General features: G+C 44.4%; 1 long non-coding RNA gene across 1 annotated transcript in view; it reads right to left on the bottom strand.

Annotated features, from left to right (window-relative positions):
- Positions 1 to 17,856, bottom strand: part of LOC132214323 (uncharacterized) — a 33,397-nt gene that overhangs the window by 6,555 nt on the left and 8,986 nt on the right. The window lies entirely within an intron of this gene.

The raw sequence follows: 17,856 nt of genomic DNA, 5'->3' as shown, positions 1-17,856 counted from the left end.
TGTGCGTGAACGTTGATGTGTTGAATGTGGGAGTTCAATGTGTGTGTGCTGAGTATGTGAGTGTGTGTGTCTTGTCCATGGGTATCTGTTGGGTAGTATGTGTTGAGTATGTGTGGGGATTGAATGTGTGTGTCAGTTGACAATCGGTTAGGTGTGTGGAGGGTATTTGTAGGTTGTATATGTTGAGTGCGTTGAATGTCTGTGTATTAAATGTCTCAGTGTTGAGTGTGTATGTGTGTTGAGTATATATGTTAAGTATGTATACTAGTATGTGTTGAGTGTATGTATGCCTACAGGCGTGCCCATGGTTAGGTCACAGGCGTTGCATCAGGAACTCAAAGGGCTGCTCCCAGAGTCTGCTTTCTTTTGTGTGCTGGGGAGCTCGGCACAGATGAAACCGCAGAGGCCAGCTATTATTTACTTGGAAGGGATTACTTTGAGTAATCTGGAAAATCAGAGAGGACACCAGGGCTGGTTTCTGTCCCCAGCCCACACTGTGATCTCATGGTTGGGATCTTAGTCATCTCTTTCTTCACTGGACTCACAGCCCACTTTTGTTGCCTTTCAAGTGAGAAACTAACCCTTAAATATCCAGAGAGAATCACTGGATCGGGCGCATTTCACCAAGAAAGTGTATGGGGGGGGTTGGGGGTTGGGGATTGGGGGAGGGCAATGACAGCAAATTGACTATCGAGACATTGGCTCACAGGCTCTTGCCCAGCAACCCACGTAATGGATGTAAGACGCTCGACTAGAAGGAAAGCTCTTCAAGGCCTGGGATTTTCTCAGCCCGCTTCCCACCTCTCCCACACTTGGCACTACAGTGGGGCCTTGACTTACGAGTGTCCCGACTAACGAGTTTTTCGAGATACGAGCTGTCTCTCAGCCGATTTTTTGCTCTGAGTTGCGAGCTAAAATTTGGGTTACGAGCCAGCTTCAGATACCCCACCACTAGTTGGCGCAGCGAACGTCACAGTGACCGCCACAACATCAGCCCAGCATCACGTGTCTCACTCGTTCACTTTAAGATTTGACATACGAGTAATTTGAGTTACGAGCTCCGTCACGGAACGAATTAAACTCGTAAGTCAAGGCCCCACTGTATTAACAATGACAATAGCTAACACCGGGCACCTGCTCTGTGCCAGGCCCAGTGCTGAAGCTTCACTCCAGTGGACCGGGTGCCATGTGACGAGGCCCCTGCTGACCTCAGCCTTCTCGGCTCTTACCCCCCACCCTCTGTGCTCTAACCACACCAGCCTTTTCTTTTGTTTCTATCTCAGGGCCGTTGTGCTTGCAGTTCCCTCTGCCTGGAAGGCTCTCCCTCCAACTCACAGCATGGTCAGCTCTGTCAAATGCTGCTGAAAGGCCAACTAAGTTCAGGATAGAGCAGTCTGCACTGGACTGGGGCAATGCAGACATTATTGGTGGCAGGACAGGTGTGGTCTCAGTGGCTCAGGGACACAGAAGCCCAACCGCAGAGCAGAGAGGAAACAACGTGGAGTGAATAAGCAGAGACAATAATTACAAAAACTTTTCCGGGAAGGTAAGCAGAAAAATGAGGTGACGGCAGGAGAGAGATGTGGGGTCACGGCGGGATTCTGTTTGTTTGCTTGTTTCCTTTTAAGGTGAGAGATAAGAGCCTGTGGATGGAAATGACACAGGCCGCTGGCTCGGGGCCCAGATGCAGGGGAGAGACGGGGTAATTTCTTGGAAGACACGTTTTGGAGAGGAGTGAAGTGAAAACGGGATTTGACAGGAAAATTGTAGATTGCCAGGTCCTATTGAATTTTCTCAACAAATGTAATGCTCACAAAATCCTGTGAGGTACTTATCGTTATTCTTTTCATTGTATAGACGAGAACTCTAAAGGCCAGAGGTAAAAAGTAACTCGCCCAAGTTCACACCACAGGAAAGTGGAGGAGTTGGGGTTTGAAGCGAAATTCTGACTCTTGGTTAATTACAGGATCCAAGGGCAGGGTATGAAGGGTGAAAAGTTAGCTTAAGTCAGAAAGAAGCCCGAGAGTGTGAGAGATACACCCAAAGCCCAAGGCTTGCCATTCAGACGCTAGAGCAGGGGTGGGCAAACTTTTTGACTCAAGGGCCACAATGGGTTCTTAAACTGGACCAGAGGGCCGGAACAAAAGCATGGATGGAGTGTTTGTGTGAACTAATATAAATTCAAAGTAAACATCATTACATAAAAGGGTACGGTCTTTTTTTTTTTTTTTTTTTAGTTTTATTCATTTCAAACGGGCCGGATCTGGCCCTCGGGCTGTAGTTTGCCCACGGCTGCGCTAGAGCAACGGAATAGTTCCCATGGCTTGTCAATAGGGAAATTTTCAAGATTCTGTTTAATTGCCAAAAAACGCACCTGTTGGCAATGTTCCCTTTCTCAGCTGGGAGGTGGACACCGGATGTTGCTCTGAGCCGCATTTCTGCTTTGTGTGCTTTTCTGTATTGTTACGTTTCACAACCAAAGGTGGAGAAGTGAGCCTGAGCTGCCTTATCGATGGCAGATGACATGTGATCACTTCCCCTCAGAATGTGGCCCAGCTCTTCAGTTCCCAAACTTGACCAGTCATCAGAACCACCTGGGGGAACTTCTACCATGAAGAGTCCTACCCAAGACCAGGGACTCAGAATTCCCTGGCAGAGAGCCCAGAGCTTGCATCACACCAAAAAGCTCCCTGTGACTCGAATGCTCGGCCCAAACTGGGAACTGCAGGCCTCAAGCACGCCCATTCCGTTAAAATCAGTGTTTTCTGCAATGTTGTTTCCTATGGCCTCTGGAGATGCTCAAAACATGACTCATGCCAGACAGAAGCCGGTTAATTCAACAATGTCCTACGTTCTGCCCCACACGCCGAACTTGACCCTACGCCTTACCTTCCTTCTGATCTTTCCCTGGCTGTGTACCATGGAAATAAGAAAATACATGCAAGTACAAGGTGTTATTAAACAAACCCTTTAGCTTACACAACAGACCGTCATAAAAATGATGGCATCTCTTCCTTCTCTTTAGCATTCCCCTCTCTTGACACCTCCTGGGGAAGGACCCTATGCCACCCTGAAAAGAGAACTCTGTACAGACGTTATAGGTGGAGGCACTTACACTCATGTGGGAACTGACCAGCCTCCTCACTGAAATGAATGGAGCATCAGTCGGGTGCTACCCCTGCGGAGAAGGCCAGAGCAGGGTGCTGGTCGTTAAGGAGTTCTCCACACTCATCCTTAAGCTAGAGTCACTGAGAAACCATAGTGGCCGTGGCCACTCCTGGGAGGGAAGGCAGAAAGGCTCAGATGGGGGTTGATGTCTCAGAAGGTGAGAGCTGAGGCTGCAAGAACCAGCCTGTGTTCATGATCAAGGCTCCCAAAGGCCCCGAAGAAGCCAGCTCTGGGAGTATCACTTTCCCTCATTCTCTAGCCTAGAAAGAATACAATCAAAACACAGTTCCAGTCGCCGCCCTTCCCCGAAAAGGGGGAAGAAAGGCGCGTGAGTTCAGGACTTGCTTTGTGATTTGAATCTCGGGAATGCATAAGAAACAGCGATGCCTCCTGAGCAGGGATGTGCTATTGAAACTTGACTCATCCTTGGCAGTTTGTTGTGCTTCTCCCCCTCTCCTTCCTTGTGACACAGAGGAGTGAGGTGAGTAATGCAGCGAGAGAAAAATAGATCCCCGAAAGCCTTCCATTATGCTGAAAGCCTGTGTCACCAGCGGTGGCGGCAGGGGGTGTGGTCACCATCCATTACGGGGGAAGAGTCAGAACTTCGGACTCCCTCTCCAGGGCTATTTGCAGTTCTGAAAGCCCAACAAGCAGGGCCTCAGAACTGATAAGCACAGAGACGTCTCCAGGCCCTGCCGGGGGTCTTGTGGACACCACAGCGGCCGAGAGCCCCTGCATGCAGGAGTCCCCAAGGCCACAGCGAGAAAAACAGTCAGCCACTGTCTGCTGCCTGCCATTGCCCTCCCTGCAGGCCGAGGAACTACCTCTTCTCCCCAGAGCAAAAACAGCAAATACTTACCGAGTGCCTGTTACATGTCAGGCACCGAGCAAAGCATTTTCCATGGATTATGTAAACAAATTCATGTGTGTGTGCGTGCGCACATAGGCACTCAAAGACATACGCACACACACTGGGGTGAATACTGGTAATATCTTCTTTTACAGATAAGGAAACTTAGGCTCAGGACATTTCAGTAACTGGCCAAGAATTACCTGGCTAGTGCAGGCCACAGACCAGGCAGCCTTCAGAAGGAAGCTCTAAACCAGTGATGGCGAACCTATGACATGCGTGCCAGAGGTGACACACGAACTCATTTTTTTGGTTGATTTTTCTTTGTTAAATGGCATTTAAATATATAAAATAAATATCAAAAATATAAATCTTTGTTTTACTATGGTTGCAAATATCAAAAAATTTCTATATGTGACATGGCACCAGCGTTAAGTTAGGAGTTTTTCAAAATGCTGACACGCTGAGCTCAAAAGGTTCACCATCACTGCTCTAAACCAACAGCCATATTGTAGTGCTTAGCTAAGTACAGTTATTTGCACAATGAACAAGAGAAATACAGGAACACGTTTCTGTTGCTTCCTTGACTTGTGTCATAGCCTCCAGGTCTTATCCTAGAGACAGGAGCACGGACGGGTCCAGGGCCCCGGTGTCCTGGAAGCACGTTGTGTTCCCCGAGGCCTCTAAAGGGAAGAAGTGGCGGGTCACTGCCAGAGCGAGGGGCCTGCTAACAAGGCAGCAGCGGCTCTGAGTCACAGGCAATGATGTGAAGCTTCTTTCTCCATCACAAAAACTTCAAAATAAAAAGATGAAAGCCTCCGACCTTCCCCTATGCGGGTGTAAAAATATATATTAAGTTCCGCTATATCAGAAACACATTTTCCCCTCCTGGAAAGAATTGACCACAGTATCCTCTTACCCAGCGGGAACCAAGCTAGGGAAAAAAAAATAGATGTCTGTCTCGATGGCATTTTCTTATTCAGCTAATTGATTTTTTAAAATAACAGGAATGCCTGAACATCCAGCCGCTAATTACCAGCAGCTTTTTATTTGCACTATCATTAACTTCACAGCTGCCTCGCTGGTGACAAGTGGCACCACAGAGACGTCAGCTGCAACCGTTAGTTTCTGAAAGGAAGGACGTGAAAAAGGCCGGACTCCCCCTCTGCCAAGGTCAGCGAGGGCTTCGGGCTATTTCAGCAGCACAGGTGCCCGACTTCAAATGGAGAAAACCGCACGTGGAACCATGTTGGGTGGAAGGGAGCTTGGAGGGCATGTGGCTCAATCGCCTCCATTTACAGATGAGGGACTTGAGGCCCAGAGAGGTTTAGTGGCTTGCCTACAATCACACAGCTGGTCGCCTCCAGTGCTGGAATAGAAGCCTGGGCCTCCTCATTTTAAATTGAATAATACAGAAAAATGTATGTAACTGTACGGCTTGAATAATTAAGTGAATACACTTATGTAACTACCACTCAGGTCAAGAAATAGACCGTTTCTAACATCCCAGAAGGCCCCCAATGCTCTCCTTCCATTCACTACACAGTCTCCTCTTTTCTGTTCACAGGTAACCATGACCCCAACTCCTAACAATAGACTACTTTGGCTTAGCTCATGTTCTCTCACTAAAGAGCTGTTTTATGTGATGTTTAGCTATTTGGACCTAAAAAATAAATCTCCCATTTTTTTGGAGTGTATCAGATAGTGCATTAAGAAAGTATATCCCAGCCAGAACCAAGATGGCGGCATAGGTTAACGCCGGAGTTTGCTGCTTTGAACAACTACTTCAAAAGTGAAACCAAAAAACGGAAGGGACATCACCCAGAACCACAGGAACGCTGGCTGAGTGGAAGTCCTACAACTAGGAGGAAAGAGAAACGCATACGGACACTCAGAGGAGGCGCAGTGCTGAAGTCAAATTCTGAGGTGCGGAGTGCGTGGAGCGGGCTGGCGGCGGAGGGCGCGGTTGTTGTTTTCAATCGGGAGGGAGTCGCAGACTCTGAGCACCAGATCCGGGCGAGTCTTTAGGGAGCCAGACTCAAACGGGAGAAGCGGGACTGTCTGGCTTCGGTCAGAGCGAGTGCAGCTTTCTCTCTGAGCTTTGCAGCGGGTGCTGGGACTCAGAGAGGCAGAGCCCCTTGGGACAGGACTGAGAGCCGCCATAACTGCTCTCTCCGGCCCACCCTGTTGATCCTGTGCGACCCGCCCCGCCCAAGCCCTGCACAGAGGCATTTGCCGGATAGCCTCAGGCAAAGGCATTTGCCGGATAGCCTCAGGCAAAGGCTAGATTAGCACCTCCCTAGAGGACAGAAGTTCTCTCACTGCTGACACAGCTGATTCTCATAGCCACTTGGCCTGGAGGTCAAACCCTCCCTGGAATTAGCTACAACAATCAAGATTTATCTATAAGACTGCGAACAAAGACCACTAGGGGGTGCACCAAGGAAGCATAACAAAATGCGGAGACAAAGAAACAGGACAAAATTGTCAATGGAAGAAATAGAGTTCAGAACCACACTTTTAAGGTCTCTCAAGAACTGTTTAGAAGCTGCCGATAAACTTAATGAGCTCTACACGAAAACTAATAAGACCCTCGATCTTATATTGGGGAACCAACTAGAAATTAAGCACACACGGACTGAAATAACGAATATTATACAGACGCCCGACAGCAGACCAGAGGAGCGCAAGAATCAAGTCAATGATTTGAAATGCGAGGAAGCAAAAAACATCCAACCGGAAAAGCAAAATGAAAAAAGAATCCAAAAATGCGAGGATAATGTAAGGAGCCTCTGGGACAGCTTCAAGCGTACCAACATCAGAATTATAGGGGTGCCAGAAGATGAGAGAGAGCAAGATATTGAAAACCTATTTGAAGAAATAATGACAGAAAATTTCCCCCACCTGGTGAAAGAAATGGACTTACAGGTCCAAGAAGCGCGGAGAACCCCAAACAAAAGGAATCCAAAGAGGACCACACCAAGACACATCATAATTAAAATGCCAAGAGCAAAAGATAAAGAGAGAATCTTAAAAACAGCAAGAGAAAGAAACTCAGTTACCTACAAGGGAATACCCATACGACTGTCAGCTGATTTCTCAACAGAAACTTTGCAGGCCAGAAGGGAGTGGCAAGAAATATTCAAAGTGATGAATACCAAGAACCTACAACCAAGATTACTTTATCCAGCAAAGCTATCATTCAGAATTGAAGGTCAGATAAAGAGCTTCACAGATAAGGAAAAGCTAAAGGAGTTCATCACCACCAAACCAGGATTATATGAAATGCTGAAAGGTATCCTTTAAGAAGAGGAAGAGGAAGAAAAAGGTAAAGATACAAATTATGAACAACAAATATGCATCTATCAACAAGTGAATCTAAGAATCAAGTGAATAAATAATCTGATGAACAGAATGAACTGTTGATTATAATAGAATCAGGGATATAGAAAGGGAATGGACTGACTATTCTTGGGGGGGAAAGGGGTGTGGGAGATGTGGGAAGAGACTGGACAAAAATCGTGCACCAATGGATGAGGACAGTGGGTGGGGAGTGAGGGCGGAGGGTGGGGCGGGAACTGGGAGGAGGGGAGTTATGGGGGGAAAAAAAAGGAACAAATGTAATAATCTGAACAATAAAGATTTAATTAAAAAAAAAAAAAAGTATATCCCAGCCCTCGCCGGTTTGGCTCAGTGGATAAAGTGTCGGCCTGCAGACTGAAGGATCCCTGGTTTGACTCTGGTCAAGAGCACATGCCCTGGTTGTGGGCTCGGTCCCCAGTAGCGGGTGTGCAGGAGGCAGCCGCTCAATGATTTTCTCTTATCATTGATGCCTCTCTCTCCCTCTCCCTTCCTCTCTGAAATCAATAAAAAAGTATTTTTTTTTTTAAAAAAAGAAAGTATATCCCAAAAGTAAACACCACACCCATTAAAGAGTATGGGGCACCCCCTGGGAGTAAGGAAAATGTTTGGGAACTAGATAGAGGCCAAGATTGGACAACATTGGGATGTACTAAATGCTACTGAATTGTTCACTTTAAAATGGTTAATTGGATGTTATGTGAATTTTACCTCAATAAAAAAAACCTCATCACTTAAGATATGTGCATTTCACTGTATGTAAATTAAACTAAAAATAAACTAAAAATAGTCAATTAAAAAAAGAGCATATCCCTGCATTGCCACCTGGGTGCTTTCCTCTGACTCCCTTCTCATTGCACTGCCACAGCTTTTGTCCTTACCCCTCCACTGAAAGGTCCCCATCAGGGCTATCGTGCCAAAGTCCATGGCTGGTTCTGTCCTCATCTCATTCACCCTCTGGGGAGCATGCGACCTAGATGATGATGCTCTTGTTCTTGAAGCACTAGTCTAGGTTTCCGTGACGTCATGTTTGTCTGGTGTTCTTACCTCATTGGCCCTTCCTCATTCTCCTTTGCTCCTTTCTCCCCTTCTCTGAATGGTGCAGAGCCAAGGCCTTTGTTTTTGACCATTTTTCTTCTCTTCTCCAGCTGGGTGACCTCATCCAGTCCATCTCTATGTCTATGACGTGCAAATAAGTCTCTCCAACCTGCACATCTCCCTGAGCTCCAGGTGTAGCTAACCGTCTGCCCACGTGACATCTCTGTGGATGTCTCACATAGCTGAGACAGAAATAGAAATTCTTTCCTACCTGGTTTGCTCCCAAACTCGGCTTTCTCATTTTTGTAAATGGCACCATCATCCATCTAGCTGCTCAAGTTAAAACTTAGTCATTGGGCCTGCACTATCTCTTTTCCTCACACCTCGTTTCTAACCTATCAGTGCATCCTATTGGCTCTGACACCGAAATCCCACCACTTTCTTCTATTTTCGTCTCTGCTGCATCAACTGTGGTCCAGAGCCCCTCCATCATCTCTTGTTTGGACTATTTAATTATCTCCTAATGGATCTTTCTTACTTCCCTCTAGTCTTCCTTTAGTCCAACCTTCACCCAACAATGGGAATACTGTTTTTGAAAGGTAAGTCAGGACCTGCTAACAACTGCAGTGAGTGCCCGTTGCATTCAGAATAAAACCCAAACTCTCCCAAGGTCCAGGGGTCTGCCCCAGCTTACCTGTCCTTTCACCTCCCTCCACTGTTCCCTAACTCAGGATACTCCAGCCATACTCACCTTATTTCTGTCTCCTGAACAGGCCAGTCTTATTCCTGGCTCCCAGCCTTTACATTTGCTCTTCTTTCTGCTGAGAGCATTCTTCCCCAATCTTTGAACAGCTGCCTCTTCTTACCATTATGACCTCTTCATTATGACCTCAACTCAAATATCACCTCCTCCTCTGATAGACCATTCCCTGGCTACCCTCACTAAAAACAGCCTCTCCAGCTCATGATCCTATTTAATCTTCTTGATATCTCTTATCTATAGCTAAACTTAGGTATGGTTGACTGGTTGAGTGGCTGTCTCATCCTTCTAGAATATAAGTTCTTTGAGAGCAAGGACTCTTTTATTCATGGCTGAATCCCTAGTGCTTAGAACTGCCATTGGCAATAGATGACACTACATAAACATTAGTTGACTGGCTGGACCCCATCAACTCATCTGAGAAGATGGGAAAGCAAAGTTATTATCATAAGATGGTCTCCATTATTTATTGTTTCAGGATGCCAAGTTGCAAGTAACAGAAACCAAATCCAGGTTTTGTTAAACAATGGTAACAGAAAGCCAGGAGTAGGCCTGTCTTCAAGAACAGCTGGCATTAGATATTCAAATTATACCACCAGAATGATTGTCTTTCAATTTCTCCTTTTTGCTCTCTCTTTGTTCTGCTTTCCTCTGGATTGGTTGCACTTGCTGGCAAGCCCTTTCCATGCAGTGGCTCCTGTCAGCTCTGTGCTCACATTCTACATTGTACAGTTCAGCAACCCCAGCAGGAAGAAAGCTGTCCCTTCCTGGTAGTTCCAGCAAAAATCTCTGAAATGTCTTTTATTGGACCAACCTGGACTGTGTCTAGAGGGATGGAATATGCTAATTAGTCAAGTCAAGTCACCCATTCCTAGATGGAAGAGTGTGACTGGGAGTGGCATCACCTGAGTCACATGGTTTGGGAGCAGAGGAGTGGTCTTCCAAAAACAAAACAAAACAAAAAAACTGCAATGCTATCATCAGGGAAAGAGATGAAAGTTGGGGTGGCGGGAGGGGGAGGTTTGAGCGGGGAGGATGTCCTACCATGATTGTCTTTTAGTTTCAGGGAACTGAAGATTTTGCCAGTTCCAGAAGAACCTGTAATTTTAGAGCTGAAGAATGAAGAACTGTCTGATTGCTGACATCTTACAGGGCAGCCTGATGAACTAATTCAGCCACTCAACACTTAACACAGTACTGACTATGTACCTTATCTCACAAGGCCTATGGGAAAACTCCTACCCTAGAAGGAGTAGTGCTTTGTTAGTCCCCTGTCTCTCAGCTGCTGTTGAGTTTTATTACTAAGGCCCAACCTCAAGATCTTCCAGTCAATGTAACTGACTCTAGTTTCTTTGATGTCAAGCTTCAAAGTTCCTAAGCTCTGCTCCATGAAGCCCCATCTCTCTAGGTCTAGAGGGCTTACCTTTGTTTTGCATGATAGTTAATCTTCCTGAATATATATATATATATATATATATATATATATATATATATAACTTCAGAGAAGGAGAGGGAGAGAGAGAGAGAAACATCAATGAGAGAGAATCACTGTTTGGTTGCCTCCTGCACACCCCGGGTTGGGGATTGAGCCTGAAACCCAGGCATATGCCCTGACCAGGAATCAAACCATAACCTCTTGGTTCATAGGTCAATGTTCAACCACCGAGCCAGGCCAGCCGGGCTTAATCTTCCTGATTTTGCCCCTCACTTCATTTTGCTGGACTGCTCCCTCCTACCTCATCTGTTGAATTTGCTTTCTGACCACCAAGAATTTGTTTTCTGAATCACTAGGCCTATCACTACCCAAAATCTGTCTTCACCTGAGTCATTTCCCTCACCAGGTAATTCCTTCCTTCATCTTCAGTGACGGGTCTACTCACTCTCACTAGTGTTCACTTCCTTAGAAAAATAATGAGACCATCCCATCACATGCACAAATAATTCATGTAAGGCAGTCTTAAATGAGTCTATCCTTTACTAAAATCTCGCTAAGGAAGGCCATTTTCCAGGTTAAGTTGGCACTGGGCAGTCTTTAAGGGGATGCTTTCATGCAGAGGGAAGACCTGGAGATGGTCTGATCACTACCTCCTGTGATTACCTTTCACATAGTCAGACTGACACTCAGTAAATCAAGTGCTCCTAACCTTTCAGATTGCTACTCCCCATTTGGTCCTCTGCAATTACCTGTCTTAGGCTCTGGGGCTGAGATGTGGTAATAACAGCACTGCAGTTTTCCCTTTGAGTCATAAACTTGGAGACAAAGTATTCTTCATGATCTCACTTGTCATTTCCTTTTCCTTTAACTTCAGAAGTCACTCTGGTGCTCACGTGAATTCCTAAGCACTGATCCTTTGGCACAGGTGCTCCCATTCTAACTACTTATGTTGGGTGAACCATCTCCTTTCTGTACAAGGAGAAACATAAAGCTTATTTCCCTAGAGAAGCTGCTAACCTGACCAGCAAGTGCAGTGATATTCCCACCACAATATAAAATCAAGAGGACAGGGACTTTGTTTAGTTACTACTTTGTCTCTAGTACTTGGCATATGTAGGTACTCAATGACTACGAATTCATTCATTCCTTCAACAAATGCTTATTTACTAAAGAGGGCATTTTGCCAGGTGGTACTTGGGATTGAAGAAATAAGAACAAGTGTATCTGGGAGGATATTTCAGTCACAAGTAATAGAACTGTCTTAAACAATTAGGCCCTTATTAGTACACATAAATGGAAGTCTAAATTTAGATCAATTCAGGCTTGCTTGATCCACCATTAAAGATCTAGGATTTTTTTCACAGCTTCCTCTTAAGACTTGTTCCCTCTGAGGAAGGGAGAGAGGGGAGGGAGACAGATCATAGGTGGTTGCCAGTGACAACCAGGGTAACAGCAAGAAAAACAGTAAACCTTCTTACAAGAGGAAGACCCTTCCCAGAAGGCTCCCCCACTCCTCTTAACCTCTCAGAGGCCAGAATTGGGTCACACACCCATTCCTGAATGATGGATTTAACCTCAGACCACCCAGTCTCTCACCCAACCTCACCCTGGGGGTGGAAGAGCTTCCCCTGAAGCAAGGGGACTGTGTTGAGGAAGGGCAGCCTGCTGAACACATGCACGTTTTAGAAAGACAGGGAGTAGGAACTAGGGAGCTAAGGGTGGGGTTAGGGGTAGCATTCACATTCATTACAAGACACAGTGAGCATTTCTAATTAAAGTCTATGGTTTAAAAAAGTGTCTGTCTCTATATTAGCTCATGTAACCCTTACAATAACAGCAAAGTGGTAGTTCTCATCCCGGGGTAAGTCAGAATCATCCAAGCAGTGATTCTGATTCGGAAGGTCTGTTGTGGGGCCTGGACAGGGCTGACTCTGATGCCCAGCCTGCACTGCACACCAGGGCAATAAGCTAAGTACCACCAGGTATGCCAATAAGATTTCAGCTCAGTCTCTGCCCTGGGAAGCCTACACTAAATGTCAATTAAGAGATTGAACTCTGTGCCAGAGGAGTTGGGGGGGAGAGGGGGGAGGGCTCCCTCTAACCAGTGAGTTGGGGATGCATAAGACTTGAACAGAGAACCCGGGGGAGCAATGTATCCAGAAGGGCCCAGCATAAGCCGGTGGAATAAGATGGAACACTTGTCAAATTCATCGGCCATATTTGTCAGAGGACAGACTGCTCTCTGGTTTGTTGTCATATCAGTGCACGAGAAAGGGAAGTTTTCTCATCTTGAATGTGGATTGGGGAAATTGAGGTCTGTTTCTAGGACTCGGGGAATCAGCGCTATCTGATATTCCCGATACTTTGCTGGAAGTATTTGCCAAGCTTCCTCTTTGAGCACAAAGGGGATTTTAAGAGACAACGATTGGGGCTTTCACATATTTATGTTTTAAAAACTAGACTCCTTAGGTGGAAAAACCCTATGAGATCACCTCTCTGCTCTACCTGACCTGTGTTAGGGGTGGAGGGGTGAGAGGACTGGGAGGGGGGACGGGTAACACAATGATCTTAGAAAAGGAGGCATTTAACTCCTCCTCAAAGCAAACTTAAATAAGCCTGATTAGATCTAGCCAGGCTGCAAAGTGATTAGGAGGAAGCTGAGAAACAACCAAGAGAATATGGAGGAAGTTCGTAAATTGGATTACATTTAAAAATTCAATTAGTGATAGATGCAGAATAGTTTCCTTTCATGAGTATTAACTCTCAGCCAAGAGGCTGGTGTTTCGCTGATAGCACAGAAAGTGAGTCATGCAGCACTGGCTCAGCCAGGCAGGGACAAATGTCACCCACTCACTTTGATGGACTCACCCCATGCATAGAAATATGCAGACAGATATTGATTTTTTAAGAACTCTACCATTACTCATTGTTCTTGACAACTTGTTTTCCTTCTTTGGTATACCTTTGTTGTTACTACTTCTGCTGCATCTAAACTGAACTCTCAAGGGGTCTCACACATGTTAAAGGAGTGTCTCAGAGGTAGAAAGGGAACCGGCAACAGACTCCACTGGACACTCTGCTGGAATATTGCCTCTCCCAGGTTTCAAGAGCCCTGCCCAAGTTTATGTATTAAGTAGGTTCAGGATGAGAACTCTGGGGAGGTCAAGAGATAGCTATAGAAAGTACAAATGTGGTAATCAGATCCAGCAATTAAAAAAAAAAGTGCACACTTTTAAAGTAGAGAGTCATCTATAAACTTTCTAAGAGGCTGGTTATTGTCTGGGAACCCTATAAAGAAAACATCAGGCCACAAAGAAGAGGACTGGCATAGGCTGGTGAGGGCAGAGGTAAGAGCTGGCTGGTTCCAGGCCCTGTACCCAACCAGCTTTGGAAGACAGAAGATGGAGTAGAAGCAAGAGCAGGCATGTGTAAGAGGGAAGCTGATGGGGGTGGGGGGTTGGGTGATGCCATGGCAGAAGATGACTCTACCTGTTCAGCTGGGAGATCAAACCTGTCTGTGGTCCATCTTTCCTGGTCTGAGCTGGTTCAGAGAGAATCATTTCCCTACTGTCAACTCTGTAGTCTCTCTTCATGGTGGACCTCACAAACTGACAAGCTGAACATAATGAGAACAATAGATAATATTTTGAAAAAAAATGGGCCTTGTTTTGGCAAGTGAGTTGCTTAAACCCATTCCAGATAGACTTACAAGGGGGCCTACTAAATATAGGTTAGAAGCAAAGACTCCAAGAGTATGAATGATGGGCATGAGAACTATTCCATAAGAAGTAGAATAAAAAGCAAATGAAGGTATTCTATCACCTATGGCTGGGAAAAATACCAAAAACAAGTTTCACTGAAAAAGGTGGCTCCCCCAGTTTAAGCCAGCTGGTCTACCCATGTCGTGCTCATGATCATAGGAGATGATCACCTATGGAGGTGAATCATTTAGCCCTCTTGGTGGGAAAATAAGCCCAGTATGCTTCACTCCCCTCAGGTCTCCTTGCCTAGGCATGCATACAAAATTCCTCTCAGACCTTTGCCACAGGTTCTTGTCTGCTTTTCTCACGTGGATATTTTTATCTTGGTAAAGTTTAGGGCAAGTTTATCAAGATCTTAATGAATAAGATTTGGATAAGATCCATATACTAGTAGGTATTCAATTCATACTCCATTTCATTCAGGCATTCATCAATTCATTCATTCAACAAACATCAAGCACCTACTGTATGCCATATTCTGGAGACCTACAGATAAATAAGACTTGACTCTAAAGGTACATCAATGATGAGAGCACAGTGGAACACTAGGTACAACAGAGGTAAGTTAGCACAGGATGCCATGGCATAAAAAGGAGAAGCATGGGGACATCCAATTCCACCTGGAGAAAGGGGTCAGGAAACTCTTCCAAGAAAAGATGATCCTTGAGCTGAGGATTGAAGGATGAGTACAGGTTAGCCAGGGAAATGAGAGAAGAAACTTCCACACAAAAAACACCAAGATTGACAAGGCCTACATCAAACTAACAAGTGTTTGCACAGCAAAGGAAACCATCAACGAAATGAAGACAACCCACTGAAAGGAAGAACACATTTGCCAATGATACAGCTGATAAGGGGTTAATATCCAAATTTATAAAGAACTCAAACAACTCAATATCAAGAAAACAAACAATCCAATTAAAAATGGGCCAAGGACCTAAAAAGACAGATGGCCAACAGACATATGAAAAGATGTCACTAATCATCAGAGAAATGCAAATTAAAACCACAAGATATCACCTCACACCTGTCAGCATGGCTATCATCAATAAATCAACAAACAAGTGTTGGCGAGGATGTGGAGTAAAGGGAACTTGGATGCACTGTTGATGGGAATGCAGATTGGTGCAGCCATTGTGGAAAGCAATATGGAGTTACCTCAAAAAATTAAACATGGAATTCCTCTTTGGAGAATATATCCAAAGAAACCCAAAACACTAATTCGAAAAAATATATGCACCCCGATATTCACTGCAGCGTTATTTTCAATAGCCAAGATTTGGAAGTAGCCCAAATGCCCATCAGTAGATGAGTGGATAAAAAAACTGGTACATTTACACAATAGAATACTACTCAGCTGTAAAAAATAAGGAAAGCTTACCCTTTGCGACAGAATGGATGGACCTGGAGAGTACTATGCTAAGTGAAATAAGCCAATCAAAGAAAGACAAGTACCATATGATTTCACTCATAGGTAGAATCTAATGAACAAAATTAACTAACAAACAAAATAGAAAGTCATAGATCAGTGGTTCTCAACCTGTGGGTCACGACCCCTTTGGGGGTGGAACGACCCATTCTTAGGGGTCGCCTAAGACCATTGGAAAACACATATATAATTACATATTGTTTTTGTGATTAATCACTATGCTTTAATTATGCTCAATTTGTAACAATGACATTGGGGGTCACCACAACATGAGGAACTGTATTAAAGAGTCGCGGCATTGGGAAGGTTGAGAACCACTGTCATAGATAGAGAAGACTGACAGCTGTCAGAGGGGAGCAGGGTGTGGCACTGGCTGAAAAAGGTGAAGGGATTAAGCAAAAAACAAAACAAACAAAAAACACCAAACCCACCAATAAACACAACTTGCTGATACAGACAACAGTGTGGTGATTACCAGAGGGAAAGGAGGATGAGGGAAGATAGAAGAGATTATGGGGGATAAATGGTGATGGAAGGAGACTTGACTTGGGGTGGTGAAAACACAATATGCAATGTAATATAGAATTGTACACTTGAAACCTACGTAATTTTATTAATCAATGTTACCCCCAAAAGATTTAATAAAAATATTTTTTTAAAAGAAAAAAAAAGAGCCCTCAGGAGATTCAGTGATGTGATTTTCAGCTTTCACCTTCTAGTATAGGATTCAATTTTCTTTGATCTAATACATTGTTTATTACTTAAAAAAAAAAAAAAAAGATTGGCAAAGCCACCGAGGTGTGATCCCATGGCTCATTTAGAAACCTGCGAGTGATTTGGTATGACTAAGGCTGGAGATTTCGGCAGGACCCAGATCTTGAAGGACCTTCTAGGTCATGCTAAGCTACTGAAACTACTTCCAATGGGATGGAAAACCACTGGAAGATAAAAAACTGGAAAGTGGCATGATAAAAGAATGATTCTGGCAGCTGAGAGAGCAGGGCGACAATTTAGGAGGTTTTCAGGCAATTTGCTTTTTTTGGGCTGAATTATTATTTTTGAGTTTTATCCATGTTGATACATGTACCTTGAGTTCATTCACTTTTATTAATTTCGTGAATATTCATTCATTTATGGACTTAAATGCACTGCATTTTCCCCCTCTATTTTTCGGTTGGTGGACATTCAGGTTGTGATTTTTAAGTTTTTGTTTTTTAAAATCAAAGCTATAATAAATGTAATGTGTCTCCCTTATTACACAAGCAAGAGCCTCTCTCAGAGTGGAGCTGCTGGTTTGTGAGGGGAGCCCACCTTCAACTTAACAGAATGCCAACTTGCTCTCCACTGTGAACATAACAATATGGACTCCCATCAGTCATGCATGAGTGTCACCGTTTTCTGGGGGTTATTTTTCAGACTTTTACATTTTCTTCTATTTGATGGGTTATAGTTTTTGTTGATACACCCTGATTACTTATAACTTTGAGTATTTTTAAACACATTTTTTTTAATCCTCACCTGAGGATATTTTCCCATTGATTTTTAGAGAGTGGAAGAGAGAGGGAACGAGAGAGAGAAACATCTAGGTGGGAGAAACACATGGATTGGTTGCCTCCTGCAGGAGCCCTGACCAGGGCCAGGGCCGGGGAGGAGCCTATAACCAAGGTCTGAGCCCTTGACCAGAATCGAAACCAGGATCCTTTGGTCCGCAGGCCGATGCTCTATCCACTGAGCCAAAAACGGCTAGGGCTTGAGTATTTTTAGATATTTATTGGCCATTTGGGGTTCTTTCTTACATAAACGGTTTCTTCATATCTTCTCCTCCTCTGACTTGTGTGTATTAACTTTTCCATTGGGTTATTTACCTGTTTTCTTAATGATATATAGGATTTTAAAAAAAGTATTCTGGTTACTAGTTCTTTATTGCAAATATCTTCTCATGGTCTGTAGCATGTCTCTACCTTTTTAATGATGCTTTGGTTGTATACATGATTTAAATTTTAACAGTCATTTTAAAAATCTTTCCAAGAATGAATCAACACAAATCATTTTTAG

This window comes from Myotis daubentonii, chromosome 13, assembly GCF_963259705.1.
Source record: "Myotis daubentonii chromosome 13, mMyoDau2.1, whole genome shotgun sequence".
Classification (NCBI taxonomy): domain Eukaryota; kingdom Metazoa; phylum Chordata; class Mammalia; order Chiroptera; family Vespertilionidae; genus Myotis; species Myotis daubentonii.
The sequence above is the reverse complement of the archived record's forward strand: the minus strand, read 5'-3'. Positions and strand labels throughout refer to the sequence as shown.